The sequence below is a fragment of the Felis catus genome, chromosome D2, assembly GCF_018350175.1.
Source record: "Felis catus isolate Fca126 chromosome D2, F.catus_Fca126_mat1.0, whole genome shotgun sequence".
Taxonomy (NCBI): Eukaryota; Metazoa; Chordata; class Mammalia; order Carnivora; family Felidae; genus Felis; species Felis catus.
In genome coordinates, this window is record NC_058378.1 from 40518604 (window position 1) to 40534558 (window position 15955).

The following is a 15955-nucleotide window of genomic DNA, read 5'->3' on the forward strand; positions in this document are numbered from 1 at the left end:
TCAGTCAGTTGAGTGTCTGACTCTTCATCATGGCTCAGGTCGTGAGCTCACGGTTTATGAGATCAAGCCCCACCTCTGGCTCTGCACTGACAGCATGGGGCCTGCTTGGGATTCTCTGCCTCCCTCTCTCTCTGCCCCTCTCCGGCGTGCTCACTCTCTATCTCTCTCTCAAAATAAATAAACAAACTTAAAAAAAAAAAAAAAAGAATGGACAAAATGAAAACAACTGCCCTGAAAGAGGGCTAGTTTGCTTTGCTTCTGTGAATGCCAACTTAAGGTAATAAATTATATTTGATGCTGCATTAACCTTTCTATTAAATTATATAATGAAAAACCTCTCAATATACTTTTTAATTTTCTGAAAGAGGGCCTCTGAAGATGTTTCTTTTGAACTTGGATGATATAGCTCACAGTCTATTCTGTGATTATGGTAAAATAAATTAACAACATTATTATCCTTAGATGCTGTGTAGGATTTTTAAATCTTAAGCATTGTTTTAATTTTTGAAATAAATTAATGCTGGGGGTGCCTGGGTGGCTCAGTTGGGTAAGCATCTGACTTCGGCTCAGGTCATGATCTCGTAGTTTCTGAGTTAGAGCCCCGCTTCGGACTCTGTGCTGACAGCTCAGAGCCTGGAGCCTGCTTTGGATTCTGTGTCTCCCTCTCTCTCTTCCTCTCCCCTGCTCATGATCTGTCTCTCTCTGTCTCAAAAATAAATTAAAAATAAATAAAGTAAAATAAAATAAAAATAAAATAATGCTGGATTTTTTAGAGAAAGATTTAATTTATCTTATTGGATGAATTTAGACTTTTTTAAAATAATTTTTTGGCAAAAAACTGTAATGTTTCAATGTAACCCCTTCTGCCTCTGCCTCTTATGAGAACTATGGTTCTTACTCTTTTTTTTTTAATTTTTTATGTTTGTTTATTTTTCAGAGCGAGAGAGACAGAGTATGAGTGGTGGAGGAACAGAGAGAAAGAGAGACAGAGAATCCGAAGCAGGCTCCAGGCTCTGAGCTGTCAGCACAGAGCCTGACACAGGGCTCGAACCCACAAACTGTGAGTGAGATCATGACCTGAGCCGAAGTCGGATGTTTAACTGACTGAGCCACCCAGGTACTCCTGGTTCTTACTCTTTATTATGAAAGAAGATTGCTCATAACAGGAGAAGCAGAACTAAAAGGGAATTAGAAAGGGTCTTGTATTTCGTAGAATAAGCCTAAAACATCACAAGACCTCCTGCAGTGCACATTACATTGCATTCTGGAACATTGCTTTCTGAAGGATATTTAGACTTTGAGGATGGATAGAGATAAATGAATATTCTAATTTTCTCTCAGCCCTAACTCCCAGTACCATAAAAATAAATCAAAGATAACATAAACACCTATGTTCAAACTAGGAAAAGCCTGCCTTTATGTACTTCAAAGTATACTAGCTTGTTATGATATAATTTAAACCAAATTAGAAGATACAGATATTAAATTCTGTCATTGGCTGCATATTGCCTTGTTGTGCATATTGAGTTATGAACTTATAAAAGTCTCTAACTAAGGTGGTTTATGTAAACAGTCTTTTTTAAAATTAGGGTAAAAAAATAATGGGTTTAATATCAAGGCCTGGAGTTGCATTCATATAATATTAAGGAGAGGAAATCAACATGGAGTCCAGTTTCCTACCTCAATTTGTTAGGTCCAACCATGTTGAAGAAAAAAGTCTTCATTCATCCAAACAATGTATGTAATGAGCACCATTTTTTTTTTTTTTTAGAAGCTGTAGGGATAGAGAGCAAAAACTTCAAGGCACTGTCCCCATGGAATTTATATTCTAATGAGTTCTGGGGAACATGTTGAAGGCAAATAAAAACAACAAAAATTGCCTACAACAGAAATTGGGCCGTAGGATAGAAAGCGGCATTCTAGACGGGATGCTGTCAAAATGTCATCTCTGACAAGACTACAGCCGTAAGAAGAGAGCAATGGAAAGAGAGGGCGCAAGACCTCCAGACACAAGGGAAAGCTAATACAGTGGTCTTTAAGACTTGAGGTTTGGCTACGCACAAAGAAGTCTAGCAAGTCTGGACCATAATGAAAACCACAGCGTGGGAGATGGAATTGGGGTGGCTTATAAGCATGAATTCACACAGTGCATGAGAAGCCATGAAAAAGGGTTAGACTTCATTGAAAATAAAATTGAAATTTATCAGATTTTTCTTTTAAATAGAATAATGACATAAGACTATTTAGGTTGGTAAAAAAAAATCATTCTGACCATTGTAGGAGGCATAAAAAAAAAACCTCACAGAGACAGGTGAGGAGGCTGATTTTATAATTCATAAGGTAGAGTTATCATGATATGGTAGAAAAAAAAAGAAATGTGTAAAATGTTTAAAACAGAAGAGTCTTTCAAAGTAAAATAGTACTAGCTGATTTCAGGAAGCCAGAATTCAATTTAGGTAATGGCTTTAGCAATTATCATTACAACAATATTATGTTTATTGCTTCCCACAAATATCTCCGTCAACTTTATGGGTAGAACCTAATTGCAAACTGTTAAAAGAGGAGTGTTCTGACTACATGTAAATGAACTCTTAATATTATTAATCTCTATACAAGCAATGGCCAGTGCAAAGTCATACCATTATACAGAAGCTGACTTTTTTTTCTTTTTGCTATTTTCACAATTGATAATGACATCTTTCATAGTAGGTACAATGAATTTTGACCACTAGCAACATTTTTTCCAATATGTGCAATTGATTACTTTAAGAACCCGCTAGCTGATTGATGATCAATAAGCCAATCTAAGCTTAAGTCAATCTGTAACATTTAATGATCTTCAACCATATTTCGCTAAAATTCCAAAATGCAATAAAGACCTCTATTATGAAGTTGATTTAGGCCTTGTCTGTTCTAAACTTTCTAATGAAAAATGATGGTGATGCAGTGTTCTCACAGTGTATCTTAGAACCAGGAATAAAAGTGCTTCCTAAACAAGAATGAGTTATGGGATTTAATTCCAGCTCTGGCAATGATTCATTGGATAACCTTGGGAAAGTTACTTCAACACTCTCTTGTGGTTTCCTAGTCGTAAATGGGGATATTAACCATTGCCACTAAACTCCTAAGCCTCACTTAAAGGATAGTAGTTGCTTACTAAGAATTTTAAAATATAATTGCAAACTTTGTGATGAGCTAGATAGCCTGTTATAAATAAAGGTAAACAATTGAAATATGTAGGATAACTGAAAATGTCTTAGCAAGATTTTATGTTCCAGGTACTAGATTAGGATCAGGACAGCAAGATGGAATCTAGGACATCATTTTCAAGCCAAAGGGATAGGTTCACATGAAAGGTAAATTTATTAACGTGGTACATGGTATAGAAGGACTGTGACCACTAGAACATAAGAGTCATGAGAGAGAAGAGCTCATCTGTCTTGTTCAGTGCTTTGGTCCACCACTTGGAACAGTGCCTGGCACTTTGGTCATTCAATATTCATTCTTTAAGTAAATATTTATTGGATTTCTACCATGTCCCAGGCACGGTTCCAGAGCTGGAGATATTACCATGGACAAGATAACACCTCCGACCTCAAACACTTTATCTTGTAGTGGGGAGACAGGCAATAACAAATAAACAAGATATATGATATAAATCAAGTAGTGATAAGTGCTCTAAAGACATGTAGTGTATGGGATGAGATAGAGAGTGTCCAGGGCTGCAATTTTAGCTCTTTTGATCAAGGAAGACTTTTCTGAAAAGGTCGCAATTGAATAGTGGCCCAAGGAATATTATTGACTGAAACATGACATTCTACGGGAGAATGTCCTCTAGTAAGTGCAAAGGTTCTCAGGTGAGAAAGACCGGGTTTATCTGAAGAATGACTAACTCTTTTAGTTTATGAATTTGTCAAAATGCAATGGGAAAATGTTGGAGGACTTTGATCTAAAGGACCACTCTGACTTCCCTGTAGAGAACAGACTACAGGTGAGTGTAATGGAGCAGAGAGACCTGTGGAGACACTGTTACAATGATCCAGACAAGGAGCCCTGGCAGTTCATATGGAGGCCATCGAGGCTGTGAAGTGTTCAGGTTTGCTATTTGTATTTGACACATACCTTGACGTTACAGGGAGTAGGATTTGCTATGGATTAGATGTGAGGTCCCCCAGAGAATGAGGTGTCAGACAGATGCCTAGGTCTTGAGCCACTGGATATATAGGTTGCCATTTGGGGAGGATCGGATTAGGGTGGAGAAATAAACAAAAGATCAACCATGGAAATGTTGTGATTGAGAAGCTTTTGAAAAATCCAACCAGACATTTGGAGTATACCAGTCTAAGGCTCTGTGGTGAGGGCAGGGCTGGAGATGTACCTTTCACAATCATTGTCGTAGAGCTGCGTTTAAATTCACAGGACAGGATGCGATTGCTATAGAGGAGGTTAGAGAGAAAAGGAAACATAAAGAGTGGGGAAATATAATAAAGGCGTCTCAGTGGTCAGTACGGTAGAAGGAAATCATCTGGAGAGTTGTGCCCAGGAATTCCAGTGTTAATAAATACTCCTGAAAAGCAGTGCAAGTTGATATTAGACAAGGGAGAGAGATTGTTTTATTTTTTTCCAAAAACTCTCCCTTAATGAAGAGACATCAGAAAAGACATAAAATTCCAAGGATAAAGCAATGAAAGAGGGAGAAGGGCAACAAAATTATAAGAGCTGGAAAGCAGGGAGATCAGAGGCACACTAGCTCACCAGAAAGACAGATCTACCATACTGGAAAAAAACCCTAAAATCCATACAAGCAATAAAGACTAGGAGCAGGCTGCTTTGCCCCACAGATTTCCAAAAATGCGCAGGAATTATAGCCAACAGGTGCTGTGAGATACAGCTGGCTGGTGCAGGAAATGGGTAATTCATTAAAGGATCAATAGTCATGATATTTCAGGACACTGGGGGGGAAAGTTCATGTGACATAGACAAAAATAGGAAATCAAGAATCAAACATTACAGCTCTTAAGAGACAACTATTGGGCACCTGGGTGGCTCAGTCTGTTGAATGCCCGACTCTTGATTTTGGTTTAGGTTATGAACCATCAGGTTGAGGGACCAAGCCCCACACTGAGCCCATGCTTAGTGCGGAACCTGATTCAGATTCCCTCTCTCCCTCTGCCCCTCTCCCCAGCACGTGCTTGCTCTCTCTCTCTCTCTCTCTCTCACTTTCTCTCTCTCTCAAAAAAAAAATTTTTTTTAAAGAAAAGAGGGAACAATCAAATTCAGTGAAGCAGCCTTTAGAAAATCTGAGATAAAACCATTCTCAACCAAGAATTTCTTACCTGGGAAGTCCAACCTAGAATCCAGTGAAACTACAACTCAGTAAGTTGGGTATATTGTAGAACCACTTGAGTGATAGGTAATAAAGGGAAACATTGTAAGGATTATATTATACACAATTGTGGGGGCTGTTAAGGAACTTATGGAGGGTTACTATCTTCATGTCTGATGGTGAGCATGAAGTTACCGTAGGTCAGCAGGACTGGCAAATAGGCAAAAAAGCTGGACGTGAAGCAGAGGAGAGTAAGGGAGATACTGGAACACTTGCTGTCTTTGTATCTCCAATCTTGGCACAGGTAACCTGCAGAAGATACTGGCACCTGTTACCTCCCACTGCAGCGGCACCTGGCCCAGGACTCTGAGAGGCCGAGGAAGAGATCAGACAGGAGCTGGAGGAGCTGCAAGCCTGGCTGCCACTCCACACGAGCAAGAGCAAGGTGAGCCAGGGAGATGAGTGACAAGGCATGACAGCTGCAAGGGCACCTGATGCCCTACATGGGCCCATAGAGCGGAATGGCTGCTGCTTTAACTCTCCCGAATCTCACCCACATTTTCCTGTGGCCAAACCTGACCTAGAATCTGAGGGACAGAAATTGTGGTCAACATTGTTCCAGATTAGCCAAGTTATCCGCATCCCGTTAGAAACCACCACAAAGGATATAGTGCTGGCATTGTCACACATTCGGACGTTAAAAAAAAAAAAAAATCTCAGGGTGCCTAAGTGGCTCAGTCGGTTAAGCGTCCGACTTCAGCTCAGATCATGATCTCACAGTCCATGGATTTAAGCCCCGCATCGGGCTCTGTGCTGACAGCTCAGCGCCTGGAGCCTGCTTCGAATTCTGTGTCTCCCTCTCTCTCTGCCTTTCCCCTGCTCATGCTCTGTCTCTCTCTGTCTCAAAAATAAATTAAAACATTTAAAAAATAAAAAAATAATAATAATCTCCCCGCGGCACCTGGGTGGCTCAGCTGGTTAAGCCTCTGACTCTTGATTTCAGCTCAGGTCATGATCTCACGGTTTGTGGTTTCGAGCCTGCATTTGGGCTCTGAGCTGACAGCATGGAGCCTGCTTGGGATTCTCTGTCTGTCTCTCTCTCTTTCTCTCTCTCAAAAGTAAATAAAAAAACATTTAAAAAAATCATCTCCCATGAATCCTATTTCCAGAAATTTCTAGAGAATATATTCCAAATAAGAATGTAAACCAACATAGAGAAAAGCATATAGAACTGAAGGCACAGAGGTTCTAAATATCAGAGAAATGATGTGAATCCATAGGAAGATGGTGGAGAAATGCTCAAGGGCAGCACTACATTCTAGAGCATCTAGTCCAGAGTGGAGCAAAGAGGATTCTAGGAGGAAAGGGCCCCCGAAAGACATATTAGAGGTTGCAGATTTTCTTAATATGCTTTACTGGTGTTCAGAGGAGATTTACCAATCTGGAAGAAATGTTAGGAATGAATTAATAAAAAGTATGTAAAACACTGATGGAACAAGTGAAAGAAAGAGAGAGAGTGCACAAATACATAGGACTTGGCAGAAAACAAAAAGTAATATGAAAAAGGAAAAGTGACTGAAGGATAATTAATATTTTATTACAAAAATTTTTTTTCAATGTTTATTTTTGAGAGACAGAGAGAGACAGAGTGTGAGTGGGAGAGGGGAAGAGAGAGAGAGAGAGAGAGAGAGAGAGAGAGAGAGACAGAATCCAAAGCAGGCTCCAGGCTCTGTACTGTAAGCACAGAGCCTGAAGCAGGGCTCGAACTCACAAATAGCGAGATCGTGACCTGAGCCGAAGTAATGCTTAACCAACTGAGCCACCCAGGTGCTCCAAGGATAACTAATATTTTAAATTCCAGACACTTAATGTGAATGAACGGTAATCAACCAAAAATTGTGATTATGATGGGAAGACCATGCAGGGCGAATAGTGATTGTATGGGTACGACGCAGATAATTATGAAATAACAAAAGAGCGTGTTCTTTAGAAACTCGGTGGTGAACAAAAGAGGAACCAGCTACAAGAATTGAAAGTGGTCATCAGGATGGGGCAGCTGATTGCTGTTCTTCACGAAAAAGCTTGTAGGAAATATGGAGATTTAAAATAAAACACACAACATTTTGGCACCAGTTGAAAAGAAAGCTTCAACGTTGGTGACTCTGCGAGTTGCCTCTGTGGAAAGATATGAACAACAGCCGGACTTGTTTGGTACAAGAGACGGGAGAAGAAAGTAGAGACAGAGCCAAGTGATCCTTTTGGGAATTTTCAGATAGAGAGGGGCAGAGCAATGGGCACACCCTTGAGTAGGAAGTACTGAATTTAATTTCTGTTTTGAAAATGATTTGGCTTAGAAGGGCATACGATAGACTCGTGTGTACGCTGATAGGAATAATCTTGAAAAAAGGAAAAGAGGGGTAATTGCTGGGGTAAATGGCTTGAATTCACAAGGCAAGGCTGGATGGTATTCACTGGAGGTGGAAATACCTGCCTATCTTTCCCGCTGGGGTCTAATTCGTCCAAACCTCTTGAAACATTACAATCACCTCAAAATATATTACTCTAGTTCCTTGCTTAGCAGTGCTTAAGAACACTGCTTAAGACAGTTCTTATCCCAACACAGCAGCCGGAAAGATCGTTGTAAGATCACTGTAAAAGGTAATTCGGACCATACGAGTCTTCCACCGTAAACTCCACAATGCTTTCTCCTCTTGCTTAAATTAAATCCAAATATCCTACAGTTATTTACATGTTTTGGGGGGGGATCTAGCTCCCCATGACGTTGCGGATCATTTCTCCTCATATTCCTGACCATTTATCCACGCGTTCCCTCAACTCAAGTTCCTGTGGAAACCTGAACTTGCCAGGCACACCCCTGATTCTTGGCCTTGCTCCAGCTCTTTCCCTCTTCTTTACTCTCTTCAAGGTCTGTATGAGTCATTCCTATGCCTCCTTCAAGGCTCTGCTTCGATGTTACCTACTCGGAGAAGCTTTGTAAAGCAGTCTTATTTAAATCTGCGCTGCTGTGACCACGTCCATCCCCCATTTCTTATCCTATAGATACCTATCAATTACCCTGTGAGAGTTGAACCTGACTCTACTGATTCATTTAAATGTGAGGTCATCGATCCTAGGTGAGATTGATCAGCATGTTACTGATCTCCAGCTACACTGAGGAGTGGAGAAATGGAGAGGCAAAAATGGATTTAACTAGCATTGGGGTTTGGCAGAAAATAAACAGGGATAAGGGAATGGTGAAGGAGTAAGGCTGAAAACAAGGAAGTGATTGCAGCCATGGATCATTCCCCTCCCCCACCCCACCCCAATTCTGTGTTAGGGAGGTGGTATTACACAGTAAAACTGTGGGAGGGTAAATGGAAGTCCTGGTGGGTACAGGAGTTGTTGGTTCTGGAGAGTGAGTAAAAAACAGAGAATGTGGTTAGAGACTGACATGTCTTAAAGTGGACATCTAGGGGCGCCTGAGTGGCGCAGTCGGTTAAGCGTCCGACTTCAGCCAGGTTACGATCTCACGGTCCGTGAGTTCGAGCCCCGCATCAGGCTCTGGGCTGATGGCTCGGAGCCTGGAGCCTGCTTCCGATTCTGTGTCTCCCTCTCTCTCTGCCCCTCCCCCGTTCATGCTCTGTCTCTCTCTCTGTCCCAAAAATAAATAAAAAACGTTGAAAAAAAATTAAAAAAAAAATTAAAAAAAAAAGTGGACATCTAGGGGTGCCTGGGTGACTCAGTCAGTTAAGCATCTGACTCCTGATTTCAGCTCAGGTCATGATCTCATGTTTCATAAGGTCAATCCCCACATCAGGCTCTGCACTGACAGTGTGGAGCCTGATTAGGATTCTCTCCTTCTCTCTCTGCCCCTCCCCTGTTTTCTCTCTCTTTCTCCCAAAATAAATAAATATTAAAAAAATAAAGTGAAGGTCTGTATTAATTCATAATTGCAAGTGCTAGGGTTTGACATAATAGCTGAAAATGGGATAGAGGACTGAGGCATTAGGAGTATGGAGGCCTAAAACAGAGAGGTCAAAGAGTTGGACGGATTATATGAGTGGTATTAAAATAACCAGAAAGACAAGGGTAGTTGTGACTAGTGAGAGAGTAAACCAGGTTGAAATATGACATGGAAAGAAAACAGCCACATATCAAGAGGACTACAGGGGAAACAGTGTTTTCAGGGAGTACGCAGGTTTCTGAGAGTACAAAAATGTAAGGTATGTTTCAGAGAAAAGTTAGAGGACACAGGGAAGTTTTTCCAAAAAACAGACTTGTTCCCAGCAAGCACTGGACAGTGGACAGTGCTGAGTCAGGCTAGAGCCACATGGACCCAGGATCTTGGAGGCTTGGCTTCCTCACAGAGTCTGAGGGCTCCAGAGATGTGAGGCACAATGATGTTTGTCCTGAGAGCTTCTTAGTGGGAGGTCGATACTCAGTTCTAATTGGAGCTTGTTCTCGGTCCTGGACTCTTGGGTAGTTGTTGGGAATAAGAAGACGGCTGTTGGAAGAGGCTAAGTAGTAGACTGGCTGGGAGCATGAAGGACTCCTATAGACCCCACTTTCAATCCTAATGTATATGGAGGATGGCTTTCTGTTCAATCACATTCCTTCTGGGGAACAAAATCTACTAGCCTTTTATATGGAAGGAAGAGAAAAGAGAAAATGAAGAGGAAAAAAAAAAGAATGGGTATATAAAGTGTACTTAAAAATCACAAAATATCTAGTGAGAGTGGTTTACGAACATGGACAAAATTCACTACACTAGTAAGATGTAATGACCTTTGTTAAAATCCGTTTCTTCTAATTCCTGTCTGGTACAATTATCAGTACCCTTCAGGCTAAATGGATTCTTGAAGTGTTCTGAATGTTCCAATTACACTGATAGGAGAAAGGGTTAAACATCAGTTGGCAAGTGCAAAATATTTCAAGGCTCCTTCAGAAGAAACATCTATAAACACTGAAATTATCTTGAAATGACTTACTTACAGGTATTATTTTCAAAGAGCATGATTATTTATATAGCAATGTTCTCGCAGAGGAGCCCACACCACCTGTTTTCCTCTCCTGACAAACAGGGGCGAAAATACTGACGCTCGTTTGCAATTAACCACTTTGATCTACTTCTGGCAATGCGTTTTCTTCATCATCTTTGTATTATAATACATGTAACACCTCTGAATTGAAGGCATTTAACTAGAGAAAAGAACATAAACACTCATATACAGAGGGACGGTAGCAAATTAGAGCAAAATCAGCAGCAAATAGCAAGCATCAAAACACAACTTAGCTTGAATCTGTTCAAGTTAATTTCCTTTATATGACAGTTTAACCCACACTTGCTTTGGTCTTGTCTTCTAAGTAATATCAAGTGATTCAGCTCAGCACTAGCTGATGCCAGGGATGAATAACACATCCCTGTTATTGAGGAGTTGATAGGTAAATGTAATTAATAACCACCTGCATTATCTTTGTGAACTAAGAGGAAAATACAATTTGGAAAGAAAGAAAATCACAAATGAGCCTTTCTGTTAAGGCAAGGGTACAGATAGAAGTGAAGTTGGTGTAAAGATCTCTCATGTTGACTAAAATCAGGTGTACGTGGATAAAGTGAAGCCAGGAAACGAGGTACTTACTATTCTGTAAATGTTCTAAAATGCATTTCCACAATAAGCAGATATTACAAGGCATCTGAAATCTAGCCTTTCCAATTCACTTTGCTATTATGAATAATAAAAAGAATTATCTGGGCATAATGTGTATAGGATACATCGTATAAGGGGCTAAAGGTGCTATACTCACACACACACGAGAGGGAAATTTATTATAATAGGCGAATAGCAAATGAGAAAACCCATCACACGAGACACGTTTGCTGGTTCACATCCCTGGAAGCTCCCCAGGTAAAATCTGAAACTGGCCAGAGTACACAGAGGGCAAGGAGAGACCTACGAAAGATGCAGACTGCTCTAGATTAACAGGTGGTAGATTTAATAGAAACGGAACTTACCTACAAGGTTTGTCCTGGGCAGCCATGAGATGAGTAGATCTCCCCACTGGCCCCCCACAATCTTAAAGTTTTTATAGAGGCCTCACCTCGGTTCAGCCATGTGTCTCGTTCAGGTGGTCTCAGCAAAACCTTACTGTGTCCAAGTTATGTCCTTGAAATGGCTCTCACTGTGGAAATGGTGGGCAGAAATGTACATTCCAAGAACAGAGGAGGAGGTGAGGAGCCTCTGGTTGCCTGGATCAAGCTGGAAGGTCAACCAGCGCTCATGTCTTTTCAATGATCTCCTCCAGCATTGTTTCATTGTTTCATACCAAAACTGATATGTTCGCTCCTAAAGCAAAATGTCCTTTTTTTTTTTTAAAATCATGATCTGGGGAAATTGGAAATATGACAGTGCTTTTCATAAAGTCTAGATGTACAAGTGCCTGGCACATAGTAGGCGCTCAATGAATATTCTTCTTAGAGTCTTCTCTTACATATATGTAGTTTTTAAAAATTATTGCAACCTAGTGGACTAGATGCAATAATAAAATCTAAATGGTCAGTTATATACTTATGCAAAAGAATTGATACATATTACCTCTGATCATATATGGCTATATATGCAATAATTGCCTTCCATAAAGCAACCTGGATATCTCACATACTTGCAAAATCTTCTCATTCTGAAATCTTCCATTGTGTTTCATGATGGACCTAGCACAAGGGAAAAATATGGTGAGAAACCAACCTGCAGGCTCATGATAAAATTGGAAGCCAACAGAATCATTATATGGCCCATATGTGAATGGACTATTAATATTTAACTAGTTCACTGTGAATTTCTCATTAGTTTCTGCCCAGCTGATGTGTCTCCTGAAGAGTACAGACATAAAATTAATAATGCATTAACCCTAAGACACTGAGAATGAGTTTGTCATAGAAGTAAAAATATGTGTGGTCATTTTCAAAATATACATCTTTAAACAGACATTAATATTGTAATTGGCTATCCAATGACATTTTATCATGAATGTTATTTGGGGAACATATTTAGTATCTACCAGCATTAGAAATAGATAATAAAAAGTGTCACACTCTCAGGCAGGTGAGGAAATCAAGGCATAATCAAGGTTAAATGATTTGTCCATGGTCACAGAACTTGCAGGAAGGAGATCAAATACTAATATCCTGTTTATCACTCCTCTCCCTAAATTTTTCTATAGAATAGATTTTTAATTTTTTTTCAACGTTTATTTATTTTTGGGACAGAGAGAGACAGAGCATGAACGGGGGAGGGGCAGAGAGAGAGGGAGACACAGAATCGGAAACAGGCTCCAGGCTCTGAGCCATCAGCCCAGAGCCTGACGCGGGGCTCGAACTCATGGACCGTGACCTGGCTGAAGTCCGACGCTTAACCGACTGCGCCACCCAGGCGCCCCTCTATAGAATAGATTTTTAAACAAATTTAAGTGCATAGTCTATTATGAATATCTAATCTAACATGAAATGAGTCACTGCCAAGTTTTCCCCTCCTTTTTCAATTTGATTCACTGCTTTTTGTATAATCTTAAATTTTAAAAGTTTCAGAATCATACAGAAATAATCAAATGAGTATACTTATATCCCAGTGTCTTGGAATTGTCCCTGATCTTTGTACTAGAATTACATTTACATAAGACCTTGTATAATGCGGATATAACCAGATGCAGAGACGAGTTTGAATGGTCATAGTATGGTAGACAAGCTATTTACGTTAAAATTAAAACTACCTAAAATTTAAAACCATACTTCTAGCCCTGATCCAAATATCCAGTTTGAATGTAATTGATTATTTTATAAAAATACACCAATTACCGGTTAATAATATTAATATTGAGTACACAATTTAGTAAGTCACCTAGAGTAAATGTTTAGTAAGTTAAAAATCATTGAACACCTCTCATAAAAGAGAGCATTCCCCAACTGGTATATGCCAACAACGTATCTGTGAGTAAATTATAGAGCCAGGTATGTAAGAAACTTTTTTTTTTAAGGTAGAAGAATATAATGGGTATAACGCAGAAGGAAGCAATGTGACATGCTAAACACATGACAGATAATTACCAACTGGAGAGGTTAAGGGAGATCAGCACAAGAGGTGCTCCTTGAAATAAACCATGAAGACCTAAGTGGCTAGTGGTATATTAGTAAGTGTATAACACAGGAAATAGTGCTTTTTAAAAATTCACTCAGGGACAGGTGGGTGGCTCAGTTGGTTGACTCTTGATTTTGACTCATAGTTCATGAGTTTGCACCCGTGTCGAGCTCTACGGTGACAGTGCAGAGCTTCCTTCGGATTCTCTCTCGTTCCCTTTCTCTTTGTCCCTCCCCCACACTTTCTCTCTCTCTCTCTCTCTCTCTCTCTCTCTCTCTCTCTCTCTCTCTCTCTTTAAAAATAAATAAACTTAAAAAATTAAAAATCCACTCAACTTTTACTTTACATAACTTTTACATTTAATTTTTAAATTTAGCAAATAAAGCATATGTATAATTCAGTCGGCAAATATTACTGCATGTTTATAACCCTAAAATTTGATCACTACTCAATATCTGATTACTTCTGTGCTCCAGTTAGAGGTAAAAACTTTCAGCTCTTTTAACTGTTAATTCTTCACGTATTATTATATTTCTAAATAACATACTCATTCTATTTACTGGTTGCAATTTTAGGCAATATTCATTGATGTCTGTTATGGAAGATGAGGGCAAATCCTTACACAATCATTTCTGTAACAGATAAAGAAATATATACATACTAACACATACACGACACCACACCATCCCATTCTCCAATATCACAATTTGGGGGTAAATCAATAATCAGTATTTGCATATATTATTTAGAAATCTAACTGAAATCAGACTGAATAGTTAGCCAAGTCCTGACCCAAATACAACATTCTATGCTTGCTCCCAAACAAACTGACAAGACTGCCTTCAAGCTCTGTTCCACTATGGAATTTTCTGTCTTAGAGGATTTTATTTTTTTATTTTTTTATTTAAAAATTTTTTTTAACGTTTATTTATTTTTGAGACAGAGAGACAGAGCATGAACAGGGGAGGGGCAGAGAGAGAGGGAGACACAGAATCTGAAACGGGCTCCAGGCTCTGAGCTGTCAGCACAGAACCCGATGCGGGGCTCGAACTCACGGACCGCGAGATCATGACCTGAGCTGAAGTCGGACGTTTAACCGACCAAGCCACCCAGGCGCCCCTAGAGGATTTTATTTTTCAGGTCATCATGAATAATCTAATTAGACAAATTTCTAGTTTCAAAGAAGAGCTTACAAGCATAATCATATTAAATTACCACAACCACAACATTGTTGAAGACAAGTGAGACAGGTAGGAAAATCTGGAGGATTCATTTAGATTTTTCTAGTCTTCTTTGTTCTGTCACCTTTACTAATTTGGATTTGAGAAGCTGCCCGTCAATGATACAGAAGGTTAACATTGGGTTTTTATAGATCTCGAATCTTTGAGTAGAGTCATTTATAGGTTGTATGAACTGTTCATATTTTGCCTTTTGATTCATTTTCTATTGTGATTGCTTCAGGGAACAGTTGTGAGTGTGTTGTGTGTGTGTGTGTGTGTGTGTGTGTGTGTGTGTGTGTGCGTGTGTTGCAGGGAGGACTGTGCATGTCTATCTAGGGAGATCAGGACTAAGGTGAAACACACTCCCACAGAATTTTTCTCTGGGGAGATTCTGTCACATTTATTTCTCAGGATTCCATCCCTGGTTGCTTACTGTCTCCCTTTTATTTTCCTTGCTACCAGAGTCCTTCATTAACATTTTTTTCTTTCTCCAAGACTGAATTGATATACGTTACTGAGAAAATGATACACTTTTTAATTAAAAATAGGGTAAGTGGGGCACCTGGGTGGCTAAGTCGGTTAAGGGTCCCCCTGTGGCTCAGGTCATGATCTCACAGTTTGTGAGTTGGAGCCCCGCGTTGGGCTCTGTGCTGACAGCTCAGAGCTTGGAGCCTGCTTCAGATTCTGTGTCTCCTCTGCTCCTCCCCCACTTGTACTCTGTCTCTCTGTATCTCTCAAAAATGAATAAACATTAAAAATTTTTTAAAAAATAAGGTTAATCATCTTTCATGTATTTGATTGATATTTGCATTTTTCTTCATGAGCACATATTCAATATATTACACCTATTTTTTCTCTTAAGTGATATATTCTTATCAATACCTCAAAACTTGTAATAAAACTTCAATTTCCAACTTTGTTTCACCTCCCTGCCTCTCACACAAATATAATCTCTATAACTCTCTGGAGCAGAAACAAGCACATTTAAGAATCTGGTATTTGCCTCTCCAGTGACTTTTTTATGCAATTGTGCCCGTATACATATCCATATAACATATTTCTATTTTTCTCACACTCATGAAATCCCACAGTTCTGTGCATTGTTCTTTCTCACTTCCTAATATGCTTTGGAGCATGATCTTTTTATAATATTGGCACTTCTTATTTCAAAATGGGGCTTGTCTTTCAACTTCTTTAGGTTTTATTCTATGTCCTTTCACAAAGTTGTAAAGTTTGCTACTTACGCATTTCTCATGTCTATGTTGACTAGCTACTAAGAT